Consider the following 20,764-nt stretch of genomic DNA (forward strand, 5'->3'; position numbering starts at 1 on the left):
GAAGCTCAAGTTTTCTGGAAAATGTAAATATTATTTGCATTTTTAATCCAACCTTGTATAAAAAAAAAAAAGCTGCAACTCTTGCATTACAATTAAATGAGTCAAGGCAGATGTAACTGAATTTTTTCTTAATTGTGACCCTGGACCACAAAACCAGTCATAAGGGGATTTATTCATATTTAGAATAGGACAATATTTAGCCAAGACACAACTATTTGAAAGTCTGGAATCTGAGGGTGAAAAAAACATCTTAATACTGAGAAAATCACCTTTAAAGTTGTCCAAATGAAGTTACTAGCATATATGCATATTATTAATAAATAATTAGGGTTTGACATATTTACGGTAAGAATTATAGCAGAAATGTACCAAATATTTTCTTGGAACATAATCTTTATTTAATACCCTAATGATTTTTGGCATAAAAGAAAAATCTATAATTTTGACCGTTGGCTATTGGTAAAAATATATCCCCGCAACTCAACCGCATACTTCAGATCAGTAACAAGTGTGTTCTTATGCTATATTAAATATGTGTGCATGCATTTCTGCACAGCTATAAATACTAATTAAGACTGCAGTATTTAGTAAGTAAGCTCATTTTTAACAAAGCATAGAATACCTATAAATATCCTACTTTTGAATGAAGAGCAACATATAACTGAACGCACAGAAATGACCTTTCATCTCAAGTGTGATTAATGAACTGGAAGTAGCTTAACATGAGCTGTGATCTATAGATTCATTATTTGATCAGACTGGTAAATATTCAGACATTTTAGACAATACTGGATTAAAAACAAAAAAGCAAACAAAAAGACTAAATTAATCATGCATGAATTAACAATTAATAAATAAATACATTCCAAGATAAAACAACAAATACATTTTAGATTAAACAAATTAATCTAAAAATCCAAACTGATTTAATGCAATGAATTCAATGTATTGATATATAGATATAAATAGAATAAATTAATGATAATTATCAATTTATTTACCAATCAACTGATAAATACATAAATAATTAAATAAATATTTCCAAAATAAAATAAAATTAAATTAAATCTGTAATGCACTGATAGATCAATAAATAAACAGATTATTAAATGAATGATAAATATCTATCAATCGATTTATCAATAAATAGAAAAATACATAAATGATTAAATAAATCTAATCTAATATTCTAATATTAATTAAACTAAATAACCAAACTGAATTAAACATACAATATACTGACAAATTCATAAATAAATAAATTATTATCATTGATCAATTGATACATCTATCAATAAAATATTTCCTAAATAAATTAAGCCAATGTAATTACACTAAATTGCCAAACAGAAATAAACATGATAGGCAATAAAATAAACAAAATCATTTCCAAAACAAATTAAACTAAAGAACCAAGCTGAATCAACCATGTAATATGCTTATAAAAAAATTAATAAACTCATTTAAACAAGGTGCATATTGAGGTGACAACATACAAATAACAATCATAGTCATGTCATGTAACAATATTACATATAGGCCTATTATTTGCCTACTGCTTCACTGAATGTTTACAGTACATAGTATATACTGTATTCAGTACATTATTTAATCAGTAGTAGCTTAGTTTTCCATTCTGTAAACAGCCACAGTCAGATTCTCAGGCAATTACTCTTCTGACTATCTATCGCCCCCTGCAGGTGAACAGTGGCTCTCAGCTCTCACACATCTCTAGCCAACACCAATTTTAGTGGCTGCATTCATAATACTTCGCCTTACAAAGAATTACTACTACATCCGATCCAATACATTTCAGACCATTAATCTCAAAGTCTTCCACACCACCACAATCATCCCGTCTGCAAATCTAATCAAAGCAAGTCACAGCTCCAGGAGATTACGACCATTACATTTTAAGTGTAGAAATTTGCAGCGAACTGAATGCTCGGTGTGGCCCAGCCCCCACTGCCAGCGCTCCGGCGGGTTGGAGGATGCTTTATGGTGGGCAATTCAGCTGCAGCTGCTATCTGCACCATCTCAGGAATGAGCGCGCTTGGAATCAAGTGCAATAAAGCAGACTGCAAGAGGAGGGGGAGAGGAACAGAAAGAGGAAACAAAAGAGAGCTAGTTCGTCTGGACGACCATTTAGGGGGAATGAAGGGGGAGTGGGTCACTGCCCTTACTTTTTTACCCAAACAGCGAGGAGCGAATGCCACACACATTCACACAAACCTCAGAGCAAAAGTCTCACACCGCGAGCCATCAGAGGTTTGCTGTTTGTTTTCACAGGAGTGGCTAAGAAGCCCACAGACCTACGTTTTCCACTTGCTCACGTTGTACATACGAACTTTACAGTCTAACACAGCCTCTCACAGGTCTCTCTCCATCGGGCCTAGTGGTCTGGGCCTCAGGAAATCCCCTACAAAAGGAGAGCGAGCCGTTATTTATGTCTCCTACCCTAAAAAGTGTGCTTTATAGCCCACGTCTAATAAGAGCAAAGGGGAGTGCGAGGATGAGCTACTGAAACACAGAGTTCGAAAAAGCAAGCGTGAGAAGAATATATTCATCAGAACCAAGTCACATTAATGTCTTGTCAGGTTGTATATTTATGCATTCATAAACTATAATTGTAAAGTCATATATCTGTCATAGCTTATTTGTTGCTAATAACTGTTATTTTAAAGTTTCTATAGAACTGGATGTGATGGAAGTGATGTTGTCCGAGTAGGTGTATATTTAATTAGGTCTACAATTAGGATCATTCCCACCAGTTTAACCCATTATTGAATCAGAATCAGAATCAGAATGTTTACACATTCAAGAAATTAGTTTTAGTGACAGAAGCTCCACAATGTGACTAAATGACAGTGACAAGACACAAATAATACAAAGAATAATATACAAATATACAAAATAGACAGGGTAATAAGTTGATCACATTGACTTGAAGGTATGCTATATTTTAGGACCTTGATGAGAACAAAACAGAGAGGGCCAGTGCTATATATATTTCTATGTCTTGCAAACTTAAAACTTTGGCTTTCTGGGACATTTGGTTATCTGGTTAACAAAGATAAGGTTGTTAAAACTGTGACAATGGCTAGAGACAAAAATGACAAACTAATCAATAATGTTTTGTGATTTTCTCCAGCTAAAGTGTTTATTAATGAAGACAGTATTTAAATGTTGTTGGTTTTTAATGAATACTTTTATTTAATAAAAGTGACATTTATAATGTTACAAAAATCTATTTAAAGGATATTTCAAAAATAAATGCTGTTCTTTTCAACTTATCAAAGAATACTAAAAACAAAAAGATCAGTTTCCACGAAAATATTTCAGCAGCACAACTAAATAATTTTGAAAAATTAAGAAGAAATGTTTTGGTATATTACAATGATTTCTGAAGGATCATGTGACACTTAAGACTGAAATAACCATCACAGGAAAAAATTACATTTTACATTATATTCAAATAGAAAACAGCAATTATAAACTGTACTGTCTTACTGTATTTTTGATTAAATAAATACAGCCTTGGTAAGCATAAGAGACTTATTTCAAAAACATTAAACGATTTTAATGACTCTGATCTAAAAATCTAAAATGTAAACATAAAACTAAAAATGTACATGTTTAGCGTTTTTGCAGTAAAAACATCTGCAGGGCCGATTGTAATTTGGGCTACTGGTCCAAGAGGGAACAAGCAGAAAACAATCTGTGCTGCTGTCTCCCATTTCAGACAAACCTGCCTGCAAGCGTATGTGTATATGTGAAATGAAAACACACATTGGGAATCATAAATCTGCGGGTGTGAGATCGTCAGAGACACATGAGACAGACCTGTGCCATGTTTAGACTGGGTCCAGATGTACCCGCCTGCAGCTGAGGAGGTCCTGCGCCGGCTCGTCCCGTAAAGAGCCGGACACTTAACCACTTACCAAACAATACCTCTGAGCTCTGCCTGACACACGAGACACGCCATACCTGCAGGCAGCACCAGGACAAAGACAAAGACAAAGACTCCCATCTCAAGACGTTAGGCTCCCGCTAACAATGTAACAATGGTAACAAATACTGTTACCTCCAATACTACGTTCGCTTTTATGTAATATAAGAGTAGGACATCACTATCAATGCTGGAACATCACATGGCTAAAGATTATTTCTCACTGACGTGCTTGTCCCACTTCTGGGCTACTCAAAGAATGAATGGAGGGTGGATCGTAAACGCCCACAGGTATAAAATCAACACGTCTCCCGGCAGCGCTCACATCCAGACTCTCTAAGTGCTCTGAGTGGGTTTAGTGTTTCAATGACTCATTCTCAATGTGCTTCGACGTCCTCTTCGGTATCACAGACCGATTCATCAGCTCAGCTCCATTCGCTGGGTCACATGCAGGTGCACTTCTGTTGAGACGGAGGGAAATATTCACTTTTGAGGCTTTATAAAATATGCCTACCACTCTTCTTACCATTCTTTTTTCACTTTTTCATCACTTTTAATTGATGAGTGAAGCTGGTTTAAATACTAAACTCATTACTTTATATGAATTACAAATATATATATATATATATATATATATATATATATATATATATATATATAATAGAAATATAAAATAGGAGTCAAAGCATGTTTACAATTAAGCACACTGTTATTAAAATTCTAGGCTGACACTGGTTAGTCAGTTATTTTCATAATACAATTCTATACTATTTTGTGTAATAAATCAAGCAAATGAAAACATTTACAATAAAAAATAACAACTAAAACCAGGCATTTTAAATGCTATAAGTGAATTAAGAATATAGAAAACTTTTTAATTTACAGTATGAAAATGGACATTGTTTTTCCAGTTGGATAAGGATTTCATTTAACAGTGTTATTAGCATTTGTGTTTTTAACTTTGAAAATGAGCATTCACAATTTATTGAAATAATTTAAATAGTTAAAAAATTCTAATCTCAACTGATAAGATAAATTAACCCAAATAATTAGCTAACAAAACTTTTTTCCAGCTCTATGACCTGTTTCATTTATTAATTTTTCAATTTAAAAAAGATGTGGGGTTGGTTGCATTTATTTTAATCAAACACACAGTAAAACATTAATTCTGTGAAATTTAAATCAAGTTTTCTATTTGAGAACAGTTTCAAATGTCATTTATTTCATCTTTAGTTTCACATAATCCTTCAAAAATCATTCTAAAAAATGCTGATTATGTGCTCAAGAAATCTTTATTATTTAAAGTTGAAAGCAGTTAATATTTTTGCTGAATCCATAGCTTTTTTTCAGGATTCTTTGATGAACAGAAAACATTAATTTGAAATATAAATGTTACAGTATAAACATCACTTTCCTAGCGGAACATATATTTTTGAAATGTTAGTAAACACAAAATTTTGGATGGTACCATGAAAAAAAAAGGTACATCCAATGTTGTACAATAGTGCTGAGAATATAAATCTAACAACTTGAAGAACAAAAATGTATCTGCTTCAGCTCGTCTGCAATAAAACATGGCTAACTCTTACTACGGGAGGGTTTATGAGCTACATATTTCAATAAAATGATATTAAACTAAAAAAAGTAATAACAGCCAGCTCTGTCCATGCTGGTGGCCTCCGTCTGAGGCTCGAGCGGAGTTTACCAGAACCCCCGGTACACAAAAAACAGAGCGGTGCACACATGTAAACACGTGTGCATACCCCAGTGCACAAAAGTGGCACGCACGCTCTGATTTACAGCAGAGTAAACCATTTAAGCTGCACATCTCGCTCTAACACCTAAACACCTGACAGCCCTCTCATAAATAAGGTTAGCCAGAGCCTCCTGTGTAATTTACACCTACACTATCTCTTAAACTAACATGTAACAGGTTCATCTGCCATATTTCAGCACCACAGGCTGAGAAACCGCCCGAGAAAGATGAATGAGTTGGATGGGCATTAAGAGAGAGAGAGAGAGAGAGAGAGAGAGAGAGAGAGTTGCGTGAACTTCAAAAGCCTACTACAGCGGATCTGTTTTGGATGTGGAGGCCATGTTGGCTGCGTTCAGGCCCGGCGCAGGCTTAGCTTACGTTCCTGTGAAAGCGCTCCAGGCCTGAGGCGCAGCCGCAATAAACGGCTGACAGCAACATCAAGGCCTCACATCTCCCATCATAAATCCTCCTGCCCTCATTCTTCTTCTCTCATGCGGTGAAATGCATCTTTGTCCCATAAGGATGATTTATTTAGGAGAAATCTATAAGGTGCGCCAGTCGCTTCACAGCACGGGGCTCTGAGTACAAGAGGAAGGGAGAGAACCAGACCCCCAAAATCAAGGCAAAGAACTGCGTGCCATTTCAACAAGCAAACCTAGTTATGTGGAGAATTAATATGATCCATCTCTCAGAATAAAAACATCTGAATTTGAAAACAACAGCACAGCGTGTGACAAACTACCACTGACTGTAATAAAAAGGAAGCTGACTGTAATAAAAAGGAAGTGAACGCATGCTGAAATTGACAGAGAATAAATTATGCCTCCTACAGGCTGACTTTAGAACTGCAGTATGTACAAACAAGCAAGAAAGAGACCAGAGAGACATTAATACTTTTTATATAGACTATACAAGCTTATATTTCCCTTAGCTCTGGGACTGACACAGTCACAGAACAATGCTTTTTTGATGCATAATTTTTAAGTATATATATATATATATAATATATATATATATATAATATATATATATATTATTTATATATATATATATATATATATATATATATATATATATATATATATATATATTTATAATTTTTTTTCAGCTTTTCAAAAGTAAAATTAAATTCAGTGTGTTACTGTTACTGTGTTACAGTGTGTAGAATCTTACAAATTAAAGGAAGCTTTCAGAATATTTGCCAATTTTTAATATTTGAAAAATAAAAATATGGGATTCTCCATCAAAGTATGAGAAGCTTCCTTAATCTTTCTGTCAGTTTAAAATATTTAAGAAAATTAACTGAAAATAATAATAATAATAATAATAATAATATATGATCTCCTCTGAAGTATGAGATGCTCTCAAAATAATTGTATCAATCTATATATATTTTTAATGTATAAATATAAAAATATTTTTTTAATTTATTCTAAATTAATTATTTTTTCCATTTAGTGATTGTTGCTGGAGAAGCTTTGTGTACATTAACTTAAACCAAAAAGAATATTGTAAGAGATTCTGGCAAAATGGCATATGAATGGTGATACATGTAATGGTAATAACTAAAGGTTTTTTTTTATGACTGTAAGTGTATACAAACCCAAAACACCAAATATTAAGTTAAAATCCCACTGTTTCTGGCAAAATACCATATATAAAAATATTATGGGCTTTTTCAATTTATTTTTACTTCCCCTTTTTATTTCTATTGTGGGAGTTTCTGCCACAATATTATAGCTGTTTGTGAAATTTACTATCACTTTGTGAGTGAAAACAGTTTCTGCACCATTTTTTTCAGTGAATCTTAGTTCCTCATATCATGCTCTGATAGTCCCCTCCAAGCTCAGCAGACCCTGAAGAAGCACAGCGGCGCTACACACCTTTGATTTGCACTCTGCATGTTAATTCCCAGCGTTTTATTGCCAATTGGAAATTTAGCACCATGAAAAATAAGCACAAATGCCAGTGCTGGAAATATAAATTAATGGATGTGGTTGCTAGGTAACCAAGCACACATCCTGAAAGGCAAATTATTAATTCAGTTCTGAAGTGTTCTGAAGGACTACCTGGTAATTAATATTTAGCTATAAATTTTCTCTTACTTGTACAGTCTGTGTATATCTGCTGTGGTTTGATGCAGCTGTTCACGTATGAAGCAATGTAATCAAGACGTGTCTCTAAACGCTCAGCCTGTCATCTTTCAGAAACTGGTTCAACCTGCCTTGTGGTCTGGAAAACTGTGTTTGTGAGAACTGTACTGTGGGTAATACAATACATATTAAATAACAGCTTGAAACAGTAAATCAAAGAAACATTTTTACTGTCAAAATATCATAGTTACATTTAAAAATATATCATGGGATCTCAGAAGTGTAGGAAGTTTTCTGAACCCTTCTCTTAATTTACAGTTTTGAAAATAATAATAATAATAATAATAATAATAATAATAATAATAATAATAATAATAAGGAATCTTCTTTAAAGTGTAAGATGCTTTCTGAATCTGTCTGCCAATTAAAAAAAATAAAAATAAAAACCTACTTAATTTTTCTGTCATTTAAAAAAGTAGCATTAATAATAATAATAATAATTTAACATTTGTTGAAAGTATAAAGTTTTCTGAAATCCTGTGAATTGAAATTATTATTATTAATCAACATGATATAATCTGATATTAACCTTTTTGTTTATTTATTTACTTTTTAATATTAAGAGAAAATCTGTATATGTATAGTAATTAAAGACACCAAACAAAACCTTATTATACCACAGTTTTTCCAAAAATACAATAGTTTTGATATTGATATTTTAATAAAATCATTTATATATATTTACATTTATTTCTCTCTTTTTGATGACTGTTTTGGGACAGCCTGCATGTTCACTACTAAACGTTCCAAAAATACTGCATTCTCATGGAAGTAGAATGCTTTAGGTTCCAGTGTCTCATCATTAGACACTTCCTGTATTCCCCCTACTCACAAAACAACAGAGAAGATGAGGAACGTCATGACTGGATCGAGTCCAGCTAGCTCAAACCGCAAGACCATCTTGAATGTCTACAGTAAACCTCTCTGCTGCACAAAGGAAAACAGCAGGCCTCATCACTGGGGTCTCAATTCTGAGAAGCAGAGACTTGGACCTGATATCGTCCGGTCTGATCCAGAACGTCCACCATCTGTAACAGCTGGAAGTCAGCCGGTTAAGAGTGAGAACATCTGGAGGAGCTCCATCAAAAACAGGGCCTGAAATTCGGGTTTGAACAAGATTCAAAAATCACAAATTGCACCCTACTTTGCCAGCGTTATCACTTAGATTGACTAAACACAAAATCTCATAGACGCCAAGACAACACACATTATTCCCAGACCTTCAATTCGCCATGAACAAACAAAGCAAACCCCGGGTTTGAAAAACACAGCATCCTCCTCACAAAGGCAAACAAACCTGTGGCTCGAAACATTTTGAGAGTAGGTGAGCTATGCTACTTGGTTGGAAGAGAAAGAGACGTTATTTAACCTACGTGACGCGACGAGTGCTGAAAACACAGATGCACAGCCAAAGAAAATGATGACTTCGCTGTTCAGCTTCGAAATCCCTGATTTATAAGACTCACCTAAGCCTCCGCACTTTTGAAGAGAAATGGCATTTTGATCCCATGCACTACAAGAAGAAGAAGATATGGAAGTAAGAGATTAAAATGACTAGTTATGTCGCTGAATATTGGTTTGACCAGACAAAGGTCAAATAATTATTTGTTCAAGGAAATAAAAGGCTCTCATTACTCAGCAGGCTTATATTCCAAATGTCTTAAATTAACTCCACTTTTAAAAATGTTAAAAATCCACTTTTTACCTAGAATAAGGAAAATATTGAATATTTTTTTGAAAATGAAATCTTTTAATGCTTAAATCACATTGATGCAATTTCTGCTAGAGCTGAAAAGGTGAATTAATTTTAACATTATATGTGAACCAGGACCAAAAAAACAGTCATAAGGGTCCATTAAAAGTAAAAAAAAAAAAAAAAAAAAAAAAAAAAATATATATATATATATATATATATATATTAAAAAAAATATATATATATATATATATATATATATATATATATTTATATATATATATATTAGAATAATATACTATAAGTTCATATATTACTTAATTCTGTACATGAGCGTCCTTCTTTGTGACAAAATATAGTACGTCTAATATTAAGCATCGAAAAAGCTTGTTTTCAATTCATTCTTTTTCATTCCAGTCATTTATTAGGAGGCTTATTTATTTATTTGAGTTTTGTATATTACCTGCCTAAGAGGGAAATAAAATGAGGGTGAAAATTCACAAGGTTAATGGGAATAATTCTTTCACACCTTTTAATCAGCTTCAGATGCGCTACACTGATCTAAAAGTGCCCTCTGGTGGCCGTTTGTACCACAATCCCACAACACAACAACTGACCATCGCCAGCTTTTCTATCAAATCTGCAATAACGATCCACACTGAATTGTTGTTAAAGAGAGATTTACTGAAAAAAAGCAAGATATATCTTCTCTCTTTTTGTTTTCGGATGCACCTCTTAAAGAAATGTGGAATTCAAGAAGACTAATGACAGGCCTTTTCTACCCTTACCAAACAAACCTTTCGTTATTTATTATTTTAAAAATATGAAAAAATACTTCTACTATGGTTATTGTAACTACTGAAAACAAAACATCTATAAAACATCATGTAAACTTTAATTAAACTTTTTATGTCTAAATTAATTAATCTATAATTGTAGCCTACCGCTGTAGTTTTTTTGGTTTACTATGTTGATCATTATCATATTTGTAAGGGTGATTTAACTGTAATGCCACACGACAGCCCACTTGGTTTATGTTTACTAGCATTTTCTCTTCACTAGGATGCTGAACTTCTTATATATCTGTTGCCAACACAACAGATTTGCTATTTCCTAAGTATGTTTTTAATAGGAAAGAGTCACCAGAAAAATAGTCATCTCTGTTATATTATTTTAATACACATTTTAATACAGTTGCTATTGATATTGACTCTATCAATCAATACTATACTCACATACACTTATCTTGTCATGTTTCACTCATCACACTGAGGAAACTGCACAACTTACACATTTTAATAATAAAAAAGCTTGTCAGCGCCCTCTGGTGTCCGTCAAACACCCGATTTTTTCTTTTCTTTTCTTTCTATTTTGTGTGTGTGTGTGTGTGTGTGTGTGTGTGTGTGTGTGTGTGTAATGTGATAGATGTTTTTATCCCATTCCATTCTCAATCTTTACATGAATACATTCCTCTGTGTGCTCATATTTTTCTTCAACTAAAACAAAATCTGACCATAGCTACACTGTCCAATCAAATAAATAACTGAATGATTAAAAAAAAACATAAAATATGATAAGTGTCAATGTATCAGCCTATCTGATAACTAAAAACAAAATTACCTTTAGTATATATATGTCTGTGTGTGTGTAAAAGAGATCATTTCTTTGTCATTCTGATGATTTAATGTAACTTTTTAGAAACTATATTGAATAAATCTCTATTCTCTGATGTTTGATAAATGAACTTTATTGAATAAATACATTTTATGTAATTGCATCTCATTAAGATAAGTTTATGATGATTTTATTTACACTACAGATTAAAATAAATACATGAGTTATTGTGAATAAATGTTGAATAGATGCCAGAATTACTAACATCAAATGAAAATAGGAGCACATTACATCCACTGTGGCTATTTACAGGAGTGAACGTGCCCTTAAGTACCCAATCTGTCTTCATTCACAAGCTCATAACTCTGTACAGAGCGCCGTTTGGCCTCTGTCCCACCGCTGCCAACTCTGATATAGTAACAGACGTTTGTCAGCACTCCAATCACACTGCCACAGGATCTCACTATAGTATTTCAAGTAACATTTAAGCAGTTTGTTGAAACCTCTCTTCTCCAGGTTTAATCTGACAGTGAACAGCACATTATCTTAAATGCAAGTCCTGCTCAGAAGGCCAGAGGGCAGTCAGTCTACAGCAGACACCACATCAACACAAACTACAACCACAGCAGCAGCCGAATGAAAAGGCATTGCCTTTATGCACACATAAACATTTCTTAAAGTCACTTCATTGAAAAAAATGCAACTATAATCCAACTATGTGGAGGTTATTTTAAAGAAAGATTCTGTAGCACAAGCAGTTTCCATAGGTCACAAAAATATGATGGTTAAATATTAAGAAAGAAATGTTGAGAAAAGAAATTTGTCAAAATGAAGCTTTGATTATTTTTCTAGTAGCTACAGGTTTTTTTTTTTAAACAAGGGGATGATCCGGGGTCCGCAGTTAATGTCGAAGAATAAAGTAAAAAATAAATAAATAAAAAAGTAATATATATATATAAATATATATTCATTTTGCAGATGCTTTTATCCAAAGCGATTTACAAATGTGAAAAACAAGAAGTGATTTACCATAAAATGGCAATGATTTTATAGAATATAAAAACATTTTTTTTAAGGTTCTATAGATCATAATACTATTCCAACACTGACTTGGTCTATATATGGGTTCAGTAAATATCTACAAGTTTTTTCATCTTCCATTTATTCTTACCTCTGAGGAGAGTAGTGTAGCGAAATAGTTTTGGATATTTTTCCTGTGGGATGAAGATAAGCAATTTCTCATTCTATTTTCAATACACCTGTTAAAAAATACATTCAATACATTTTAAACCTCAACCATTATAAAATATTACTTGATGGCAAACCAACCTGTCCACTTTATACATTTGTTAAATATATATACAAAAACTTTTTTCTTTATACTTCTGTATATTATTTTGACAACCTTGTTTTAACAGTAATAAATAAAAATAAATCGATCAAAAAGTAGCCTCTGTTATCATATAAGTTAACGAGTACAATTAGTGTCAATAAAGCTGACTGTTAATAAACAGTGCGGTGTTTACATCGTCACGCTTAGGCCTACTGTTTTTGTAACGTTAGGCTACACAGTTTAGCGTATATAAAGTTAACGTTACATGTGAATATGTATAAAAGTTAGATACACCTTCATAGTTTAGAAAAAGTGGAGCTTCGTGTTTTGGTGTCCTTTGTAAACAAAAAGTTTGAAAAAAAAAAACTGTTTTAGGACACCTGTGCTAACCAGAGGTCATCTTATTTCATATATAGTTACACTATTACCTAATTTAGCATCATTTATTCCACTTGGTTTCAGAGTTGGTTTTCATCTAACGCAATCGCTTTTATACGACGTAATTTAAAAACAGTGCACTAAGTGACGTTCCCCAGAACACATCACGCTTAAAATATGTAAAAAATCATATAAACTCACATGAATATGTGAAGATCAAAGCTGTTTATGTGAGATAATTCCTCTTGATGGCACCATGTTGAGTCACGTGACCGATCGAAAACTAACCGTCTCTTGAATCTGATCGATACAAAAAGAATCAATTCATTCGTACGATGATCCGCTCAGTGAATCTTTCTTGTGATTACATTTGAACGCCAGTAGGTGGCAAACAGTGACTCATTTAGTGTTTTAAATGAATCATTGAATCATTTATTTGAACGAGTCGATCGAAAAGAGTCGTAATAACATTAGACAGAAAATATGCGTGTAGTTTGCTTAAAATTACATTTAGACCGATTTAAATTGCCATCAGGTAAATGGAGCAACAAATATGATAGGCACAGAATGTCACGCTTTTGAGCTTTCACGTTTATCAATTATTATTAATAAATAAACAATTATATATATTTAGGGACAAAGTGTAAGCATGAGCCTAACGTAATTCTGTATTTTTAGCTAAGCAGAATAAATATTTTGATTTTGATGTCGGCCAGTACCCATGATGCTTTACCAAATTCGGCACTTAGGCCAACATGAACAGTATTTTTTGTTAACTGGTTTTTAGAAGTGATAATTAAAAAAATAAACTTGAGTGTGTCATAAGCCTATCATGAGATCAGTAATATTATGTAACCAATTCATGAGTCTATCATCACCTCTACTAATTTTTTCAGGGGGGATTTATTTTTGAAAGTCAGTTTCTAAAGACATACAATAAAGTCTTGGATACTATGATAAGTTGGCCTATTATGAACTCTATGAACTTGTCATATTTAAAACAAACTCGCTTTGATGCAGTTTAACCTTTTGGATAAAATCTACTTTGCAGGACAAAATTTACAAAACTATTCTGTTTGAAATCAAAATACACACAAACCGTCATGCAATTATTTGTACTTTTTTTTTTTAAATCAAATAAAAATAGCAGATTTTCAGTGTGATCTCTCAAAGCCCAAATCTTCTGGTCCCTGAACACAAGCCCTCTGGCCCCCTGCAGTGCCCGCAGACTCAGAGGGTCCCTCCTTACCTGGATTTATGATGAGGAACCCCAAACAGCATGCAGGAGGTTTCAGAAGCAGTATAGTCCTGCGGCCGGCGGAGGCTCCAGCAGGGCAGTAAGTGAACCCAGCAGTGCCACTGTTGTTTCCTGCCACCCCTCCAGCCCCCTTCATCTGTCTCCACTGGGCAGCACACACAGGAAATGTCTTTTCAGTTCCCCGTAAAGAAAGCTTCGGGTGACCTTGCTTTTGCCAAGGTAACACATCTGCCATGCATTTTCACATAGTTCGGCATCCCATTTTAAAGCATCTTTTAGGGTTCCTAAAACCATTTTGAATTGTTTGTGATGAGACTCGGCTAATATTAGTCATACCCACTAAATGCACTTTGCAATCGACTGTGGCTCTTTCATAAACACACCATGGCTCTTTAACAAAGATATTTTCCTTTCCGTGAGAAGCTAAACGCCAGCGTCACAGTCAGTATCATCAGAGGAACAGATTGCGTTTCTTTCTCCATGTGTTTGTAAAGCATTTGGACCCTATTCCCTCTCCATATGATGTGAGTCTCTCTATAGAAGGCTAAAGGAAACCAGGTGTGGACAAGCTGTACTCCAGAGGTCAGGAGTGGAAGCATGCAACACAAACTTTTATGCACTGTTTTCTCTCACGGTCTTCTAAGGATTGCTAATCAAATGCAGCATGCTGAAGTAGTTCATAACACTTTGGAGAACAAGCAATGCAACACATCTGCTCCCAACAAACAAACAGAAACCTTTGTGGAAGATAAATCCTTTATGGAAAAGCTCTTGTTGTCAACATAGGCAGACAGGAGTGTGATTTGAGGAGAGAGAGAGAGAGAGAGAGAGAGAGAAGGGAAGATCCAGACAGAGATGTCCGTCTGCTGGAGGCCATTTACTGAATCCTCTCATAATTCCTGGATTTCTGCAAGGCCGTTCTTGGTTGTATTGCAGAACAAATGGGAAATAGCTTTCTGGGAAGGTCTTACTATTTTTAAAACAATCAGAATGTGTTTGTGTACACTATATACACACATTATGTAAACAAAAACTATTTGATGTGATTAATCATTTGGCAGCACTAATATATATATATATATATATATATATATATATATATATATATATATATATATATATATATATATACATACATACATATATATATACTTTATAATATATTTTTTACAATACTCGATTAAAAATATGTAATTTTAATTTAATCTTGTCTTTTACATATTTTGATTTTCCACAAAATAATGCACATTTACACCAATAATCCTGTTAACAGATGTTAACATACCCTTGTTTCTTAATATAGTTCTTGAAAATCAGTGAATGTCTGGACCTACAGCCAATAAAAGTTTGGGGTCAGTAAGACTTTTTTTTTTTATATAATTTGTCTCTTACCAAGGTTGCATTTATTGGATTAAAAATACATTTTGTAACATTATAAATGTCTTTACCATCACCTTTATTAAAACGCCTTTGCTGAATAAAAGTATTAATTTCTTTTACAGAAACAAATTCCACTGACCCCTAACTTTCAAATGGTAGTGTGTGTATTTATATATTTATAATATGAATATTAAACCATGTGATATTCATTTAATTCATTTCAATAGCACTATTCTAACCAAGGCCAAATTGGATAATTTACTTTTTTTAAATATCATTTGAACTCCAAATTCCTCCATCAGTTTTGTGTGTTAAACCAGATCGGGTTGTTTATGAAATTATTTTGAGTTGCATAGCATGCCTGTTCTGAAAGCCAGGGGATTTCACAGAAATCCAATAGAGGAATCCCTGTCTCAAAGATCAGCTCTTTCCTGAAAGCCCTATCAGTCATTCCCTGACATTTTACGATTGAGAAGCATTTGATGGGCCGGGGTTTTCATCGGACAGATGTGCCCACAGCCCTTTAGTTTGCCAGCTGGGCCGTCCTGCACATGGCTGGGCCATTCTAGCTGCTGGATCACAGAGCACTCTGTTTTCAGCCGCTGCCAGATAACAGAGGGTCCTCTGGGGATGCCGTAACTCTAGACGCTCCATCGTGCCATGTCACGCTGCCTGTACTGCAGTCGGCGCAGAACTGTCAGTTTAAATGAGTGGCCGCGGGCCAGCGTCTGAACGTGTCTGTCCTGAATGTGAGTGGATTAGCACTCTCCACATCCAGCTCAGCCAGGAAACTCAAGAAGACTTTTAAAGCTAAATAGGCGCCATCATAAATTTGAAGACATGCTGACTAAAAACAACCCAAGTAATGCAAAGTGGGCTTCCTAGCCCTGGGGCAAGATGGGATGCAGGAGAGGCCAGCAGGTGGGCACTTTTGACTGACCTTAAAGCTTGAGTGAAGAAAACATGTGACTGTCATCTAAGAAATCAACATTTACAAAAATAAATATATATAAAAAAAGAAGGTAACACTTTACTATATAATGTATTATTAAAGTAAACTTTAATGTATAGTAATGCACCTTATAATGCATTCTATGATCATGTGGCTCATTATAACCACATTATAATACATTATCTATTCATTGTTACAGCTTAGAGAGTATAATGCATTAAAACACACAACAAACAACCCATTTCAGATATAATAGAAGGAAGAAGGAATATGCAAATATGGAAGCAGTATTAATTTGATGTATAATTTTATTTTATATAGAGGGAAATATTTTATACAAATGACCTGCATTTTAGAAATGTGTATTATGTAACTGTAATATATATATATATATATATATATATATATATATTATTACCGTTTTATACAGTATAATGCATTAAATGTAAAAGGGAATCTGCAAATATTATAAAGTATTTTAACTTTGCTTTAAATCATTAATGAAAACACATGTATTATAAAAAAAAAATATGAATACATTCATAAAGGCTAAACAGAAAATAAAAAACATTCTAAACAGAATTTTTTTACATATCCAAACATTGACGGATTGTGGTAGTAACTTGTGTAGTTCTACTAATCTACATGCTCAGAATCGATTAGCCGTGTGCCAACTCAAAGGTGTTTAATTGCTTTCCTCCAACACGTGAATACACACAAGTGTGTCATTTCAGAGCAGAAGTGAGACGCTTACTGAGATTAACTGTGCAGTTAGTTCCAACTGCACTGTGATCAGTTTGGGTCTATGTAAGCATTAAATAACAGTCATCAGAGGAAACCGGGGCAATACTACTAAACGAAAAGCAATTGAAGCCTACATTTAGAAGTGAATTTGGTCTACTATTATGAGGCTCTATCACCAGTGTGGTCAATTTTTATGCTAGAGGAGGTCACCCGAAACACATTTAAAGATGGACGTTAAATCATAGAAATAAATATATAAATGCAGATGTGTAATTGCAGGGCCAATGTAATTCTGGTGTAGTTTGAAGACTTGAAATAAACATTTTCGCCTAATAAAGGCATGACATTGTGAGACATTATCTCTTTCAGTCTTTCTCTCACATCTTTAACGTCCCCTGTGAAAATGAATTTACAGTCTAATTACAGAACACGGCACGTGTTGAAGGGACACAAATCTGCCATCATTAAGAAATGACAGAAAACTGCCATTTTGTAATTGAAGTATAGGTCTGAATCAATATTTAGAAGTCCCAGTAGGTTACAGAGTGACAGAGAAACGAGCAGCCTTCCAAGAATGACGGTGTTGTATTCATTGTTAATTGCATAACAGAATCAAGAAAGAAAACTGCAAGAACTTCATGAACTTCTCAGAACAAATGCGATATATATATATATATATATATATATATATATATAATATATATATATATATATATATATATATATATATATGTGTGTGTGTATATATATATATATATATATATATATATATATATATATATTGTACTGTATAACTATCACAATATATTATATAATTAATATTATGTTATTATCTAATATATAGTATAATAATATACGTAATATAATATATACATAAACACATATATATATATGAAGGAATTTATAACATTAAACACTGGTCACAAGCCGATCAAACCCAAATGTACCACAAATCTTAATGGGAGTAATAAAATTTATATTTATGATTTAGATGCCAAGATTTTTTATAATTAGAATGTCCTTAAGGGATGTAATATTTCAACAGCGAAGCTCGTCATGCAACGCGCTGTAAATAATACATACCAAGTAATGTAATGATTTGCTCAAAGCTAATTTAAAAAAGCCCATGAATCAGTTCATAGAGCAACCCACAGTGACATTTACTCTGCGCTCATTCAGCTCCCTGCCTCCAAAAGCTCCAGCTCCAGAATGGGCTCTTCATAGAGAGCTTTGCTATTAAACGCAGCTCTAATAGGCTTTCTCACCTCACTGTATCTTCTTCCTCCCGCCGAGCATCTCCGGACAGCAAAGCTTGTGCTGTCTGTCGGCCCTGCCCCATCCCTATCTCCGCTTTTACCTCCGGCCTGTTAAAAATGATATCAGCTCAAGGAGGGCGAACATTAGCATTTGCATTTTATTGGAGGCATGGAGATTTAGAGCAGTGGATACATCAGCTCTGAGCAGACAGAATTAGTTAACAATGCATTATCTCCCTTTTATGGAGGCCATAATTCTCTCACTCCCCTGGAGAAGAGATGGGGGTGGAGGAGGACTGGACGGAACGCCAGACTGCTCGCTCCATGGTGGGGGTTCTGGGAGAGGCTGGGCTTTGTTTCTCGATGCTTTGCTGCGCATTAAACCCAAAGAGCATTGCTGCGGCATTAGGCTTCACGATTCTAACAACAGCCCAATAGAGGGCCGATAAGCGTCTCTAAAGGTCACGGATAACGACATGACCTTGCGTTCTTAATGACGGTGCACATAATCGCACACTAAAATTCAGCTGAATCGTGGTGTAATCACGCTTGCGTGTGCGTATAGGCTATTAGGTTTGGAAAGGGGTTCGAAAACTGTCGTCTGATGCGCTTATGAGGCCTTCAGGACGCTGATCGCTGACCCGAAGGAAGCGACGGTGCTCGAGTACACATTGTGTGTGCGTTCCAGTGGTTTGGACGGTGCTGCAGTGTGGATCGAACACACCGCTGCAGTCTTCCCCTCCCAAACTCCATCCCTCGACCACAGCTGTTCAGTGGTCCCCTTGACAGCCATCTATTAGAGCTTATGCGCAGCAAAAACCCATCGGACCACATGCATCCCAGAAATCATGCACACAGACTCTATTCGGCGCTTGATTACTTTTTTTTTGCCTCAGCAAATATATTCAAAGCGTGCACTCTTTGCTTATTGGTAAAAACGTCACTCAGGAAAGGCAAACCCCAAAGTTTTGCTCATAGCTCAACATTGTGGGTTTTACCATGGGATTATGATTTTAAAGGAATAGTTTGTCCAAAAGTTCAAATTCTGTGATCCTTTACACACCTTATGTCATTCCAAACTTGTATGACTTTCTTTGGTTAAATGAAAATCTATTTTGAAGAACTAAATACAGTGAGAAAGTCAAACACTCTTAAAATAAATGTTCTTAACTTTTTTTGCAGCGATGCCATAACCATTTAAAGAACATTTTTAAAAATCTAAAGAACCTTTTGTGCAGTGGAAAGGATCCATGGATGGTTCTTCATGCCATTAACCTTCAGTTGTTATATTGTAGAATTACCTTTTTTGGTTCCCCATTATATATTTTTTTTCAGTGAACCGTTCTTAAAAGAACAACTTTTACTTAAAGGCCATTCTAATATTCTAAAGAACTTTTTTGTGGATTACATAGGTTCTGTGGACATTAAAAGTTCTTCACGAAACATTCATTGACAAATAAGGTTTTGTTGTTTTCTTAGTGTGAAGGACATTTATCTGAACATGATCATTTCTCCACTTTAAAGAAATTTTTTTTGCAATGGAAAGGTCCAATGGAAGGTTCCATCTATGGAATCCTTCTATTAGACAAAAGGTTCTAGAGCGGAAAATGTTTCTTTAAAATAATACATTTTTCTTCACACTATAATGGTTCTTTTAAGAACTGATCACTGAAAGGATCTTTTGGGAACCAAAAATTGTTCTATGGCATCACTGAAAAATCCCACTTTTTATATGGATTTTAAAGGTTCTTCATGGAATCATTCATGCCAATAAAGAATCTTCAATTTAATTTAGGAATGTTTGGGTCAAACTATTCATTTAACACACGAATCCTATTTTGATTCAACAGTCATTTTGCTTGTGTCTTTCAAATATGACTTCACAAACTCTATTCTCCATCTCTCCTGATCTTACATTCCTTGAGTCCTGGTGGAGCAGAGCGAGTGTGACAGCTCTCCAGCGTTCCATAAAGCATAAATGCAGCCTCTCAGCTATCTGCTGAGACTTCTGCTCCCCGGGGCCGAAAATTTACTAGTGACCTCTGCATTCCATTTCAGAGCTGAACCGCTTCCCCCTTTTCCCCTTTGGAAAATTCCACTGCTACTGAGGTAGTCGAAAAAACGGTATTACAGGAAGGGGTTAACGGCTTTGCGACTCTGGACTGTGAGGAGCTGAGGCCATGAAGGGGCTACAAGACACATTCACAATAGGCCAAATGTCTCAGAAACGCGAGAAAAATAGAATAAAAATAGAAAACAGTGAATTGGAAGTCTATAATGAGGCTAAAGCAAATCTGC

The 20,764-nt window shown here is 34.4% G+C and overlaps 1 long non-coding RNA gene across 2 annotated transcripts in view; it reads right to left on the bottom strand.

Moving 5' to 3' along the window:
• LOC128011523 (uncharacterized) overlaps positions 1-13,171 on the bottom strand; it is a 52,770-nt gene extending 39,599 nt beyond the window's left edge. Inside the window, exons 1-2 of one of the 2 annotated variants that reach the window (XR_008182579.1) lie at positions 13,078-13,171; positions 12,337-12,379 (exon numbers count right to left, since the gene is read on the bottom strand). This is a non-coding gene — a long non-coding RNA (uncharacterized LOC128011523). The remainder of the gene's footprint in view (positions 1-12,336; positions 12,380-13,077) is intronic. The other variant, XR_008182580.1, reaches the window with a different exon arrangement.
• Positions 13,172-20,764: the final 7,593 nt, after the last annotated feature.

Source organism: Carassius gibelio, chromosome B23, assembly GCF_023724105.1.
Source record: "Carassius gibelio isolate Cgi1373 ecotype wild population from Czech Republic chromosome B23, carGib1.2-hapl.c, whole genome shotgun sequence".
NCBI classification, from domain to species: Eukaryota; Metazoa; Chordata; class Actinopteri; order Cypriniformes; family Cyprinidae; genus Carassius; species Carassius gibelio.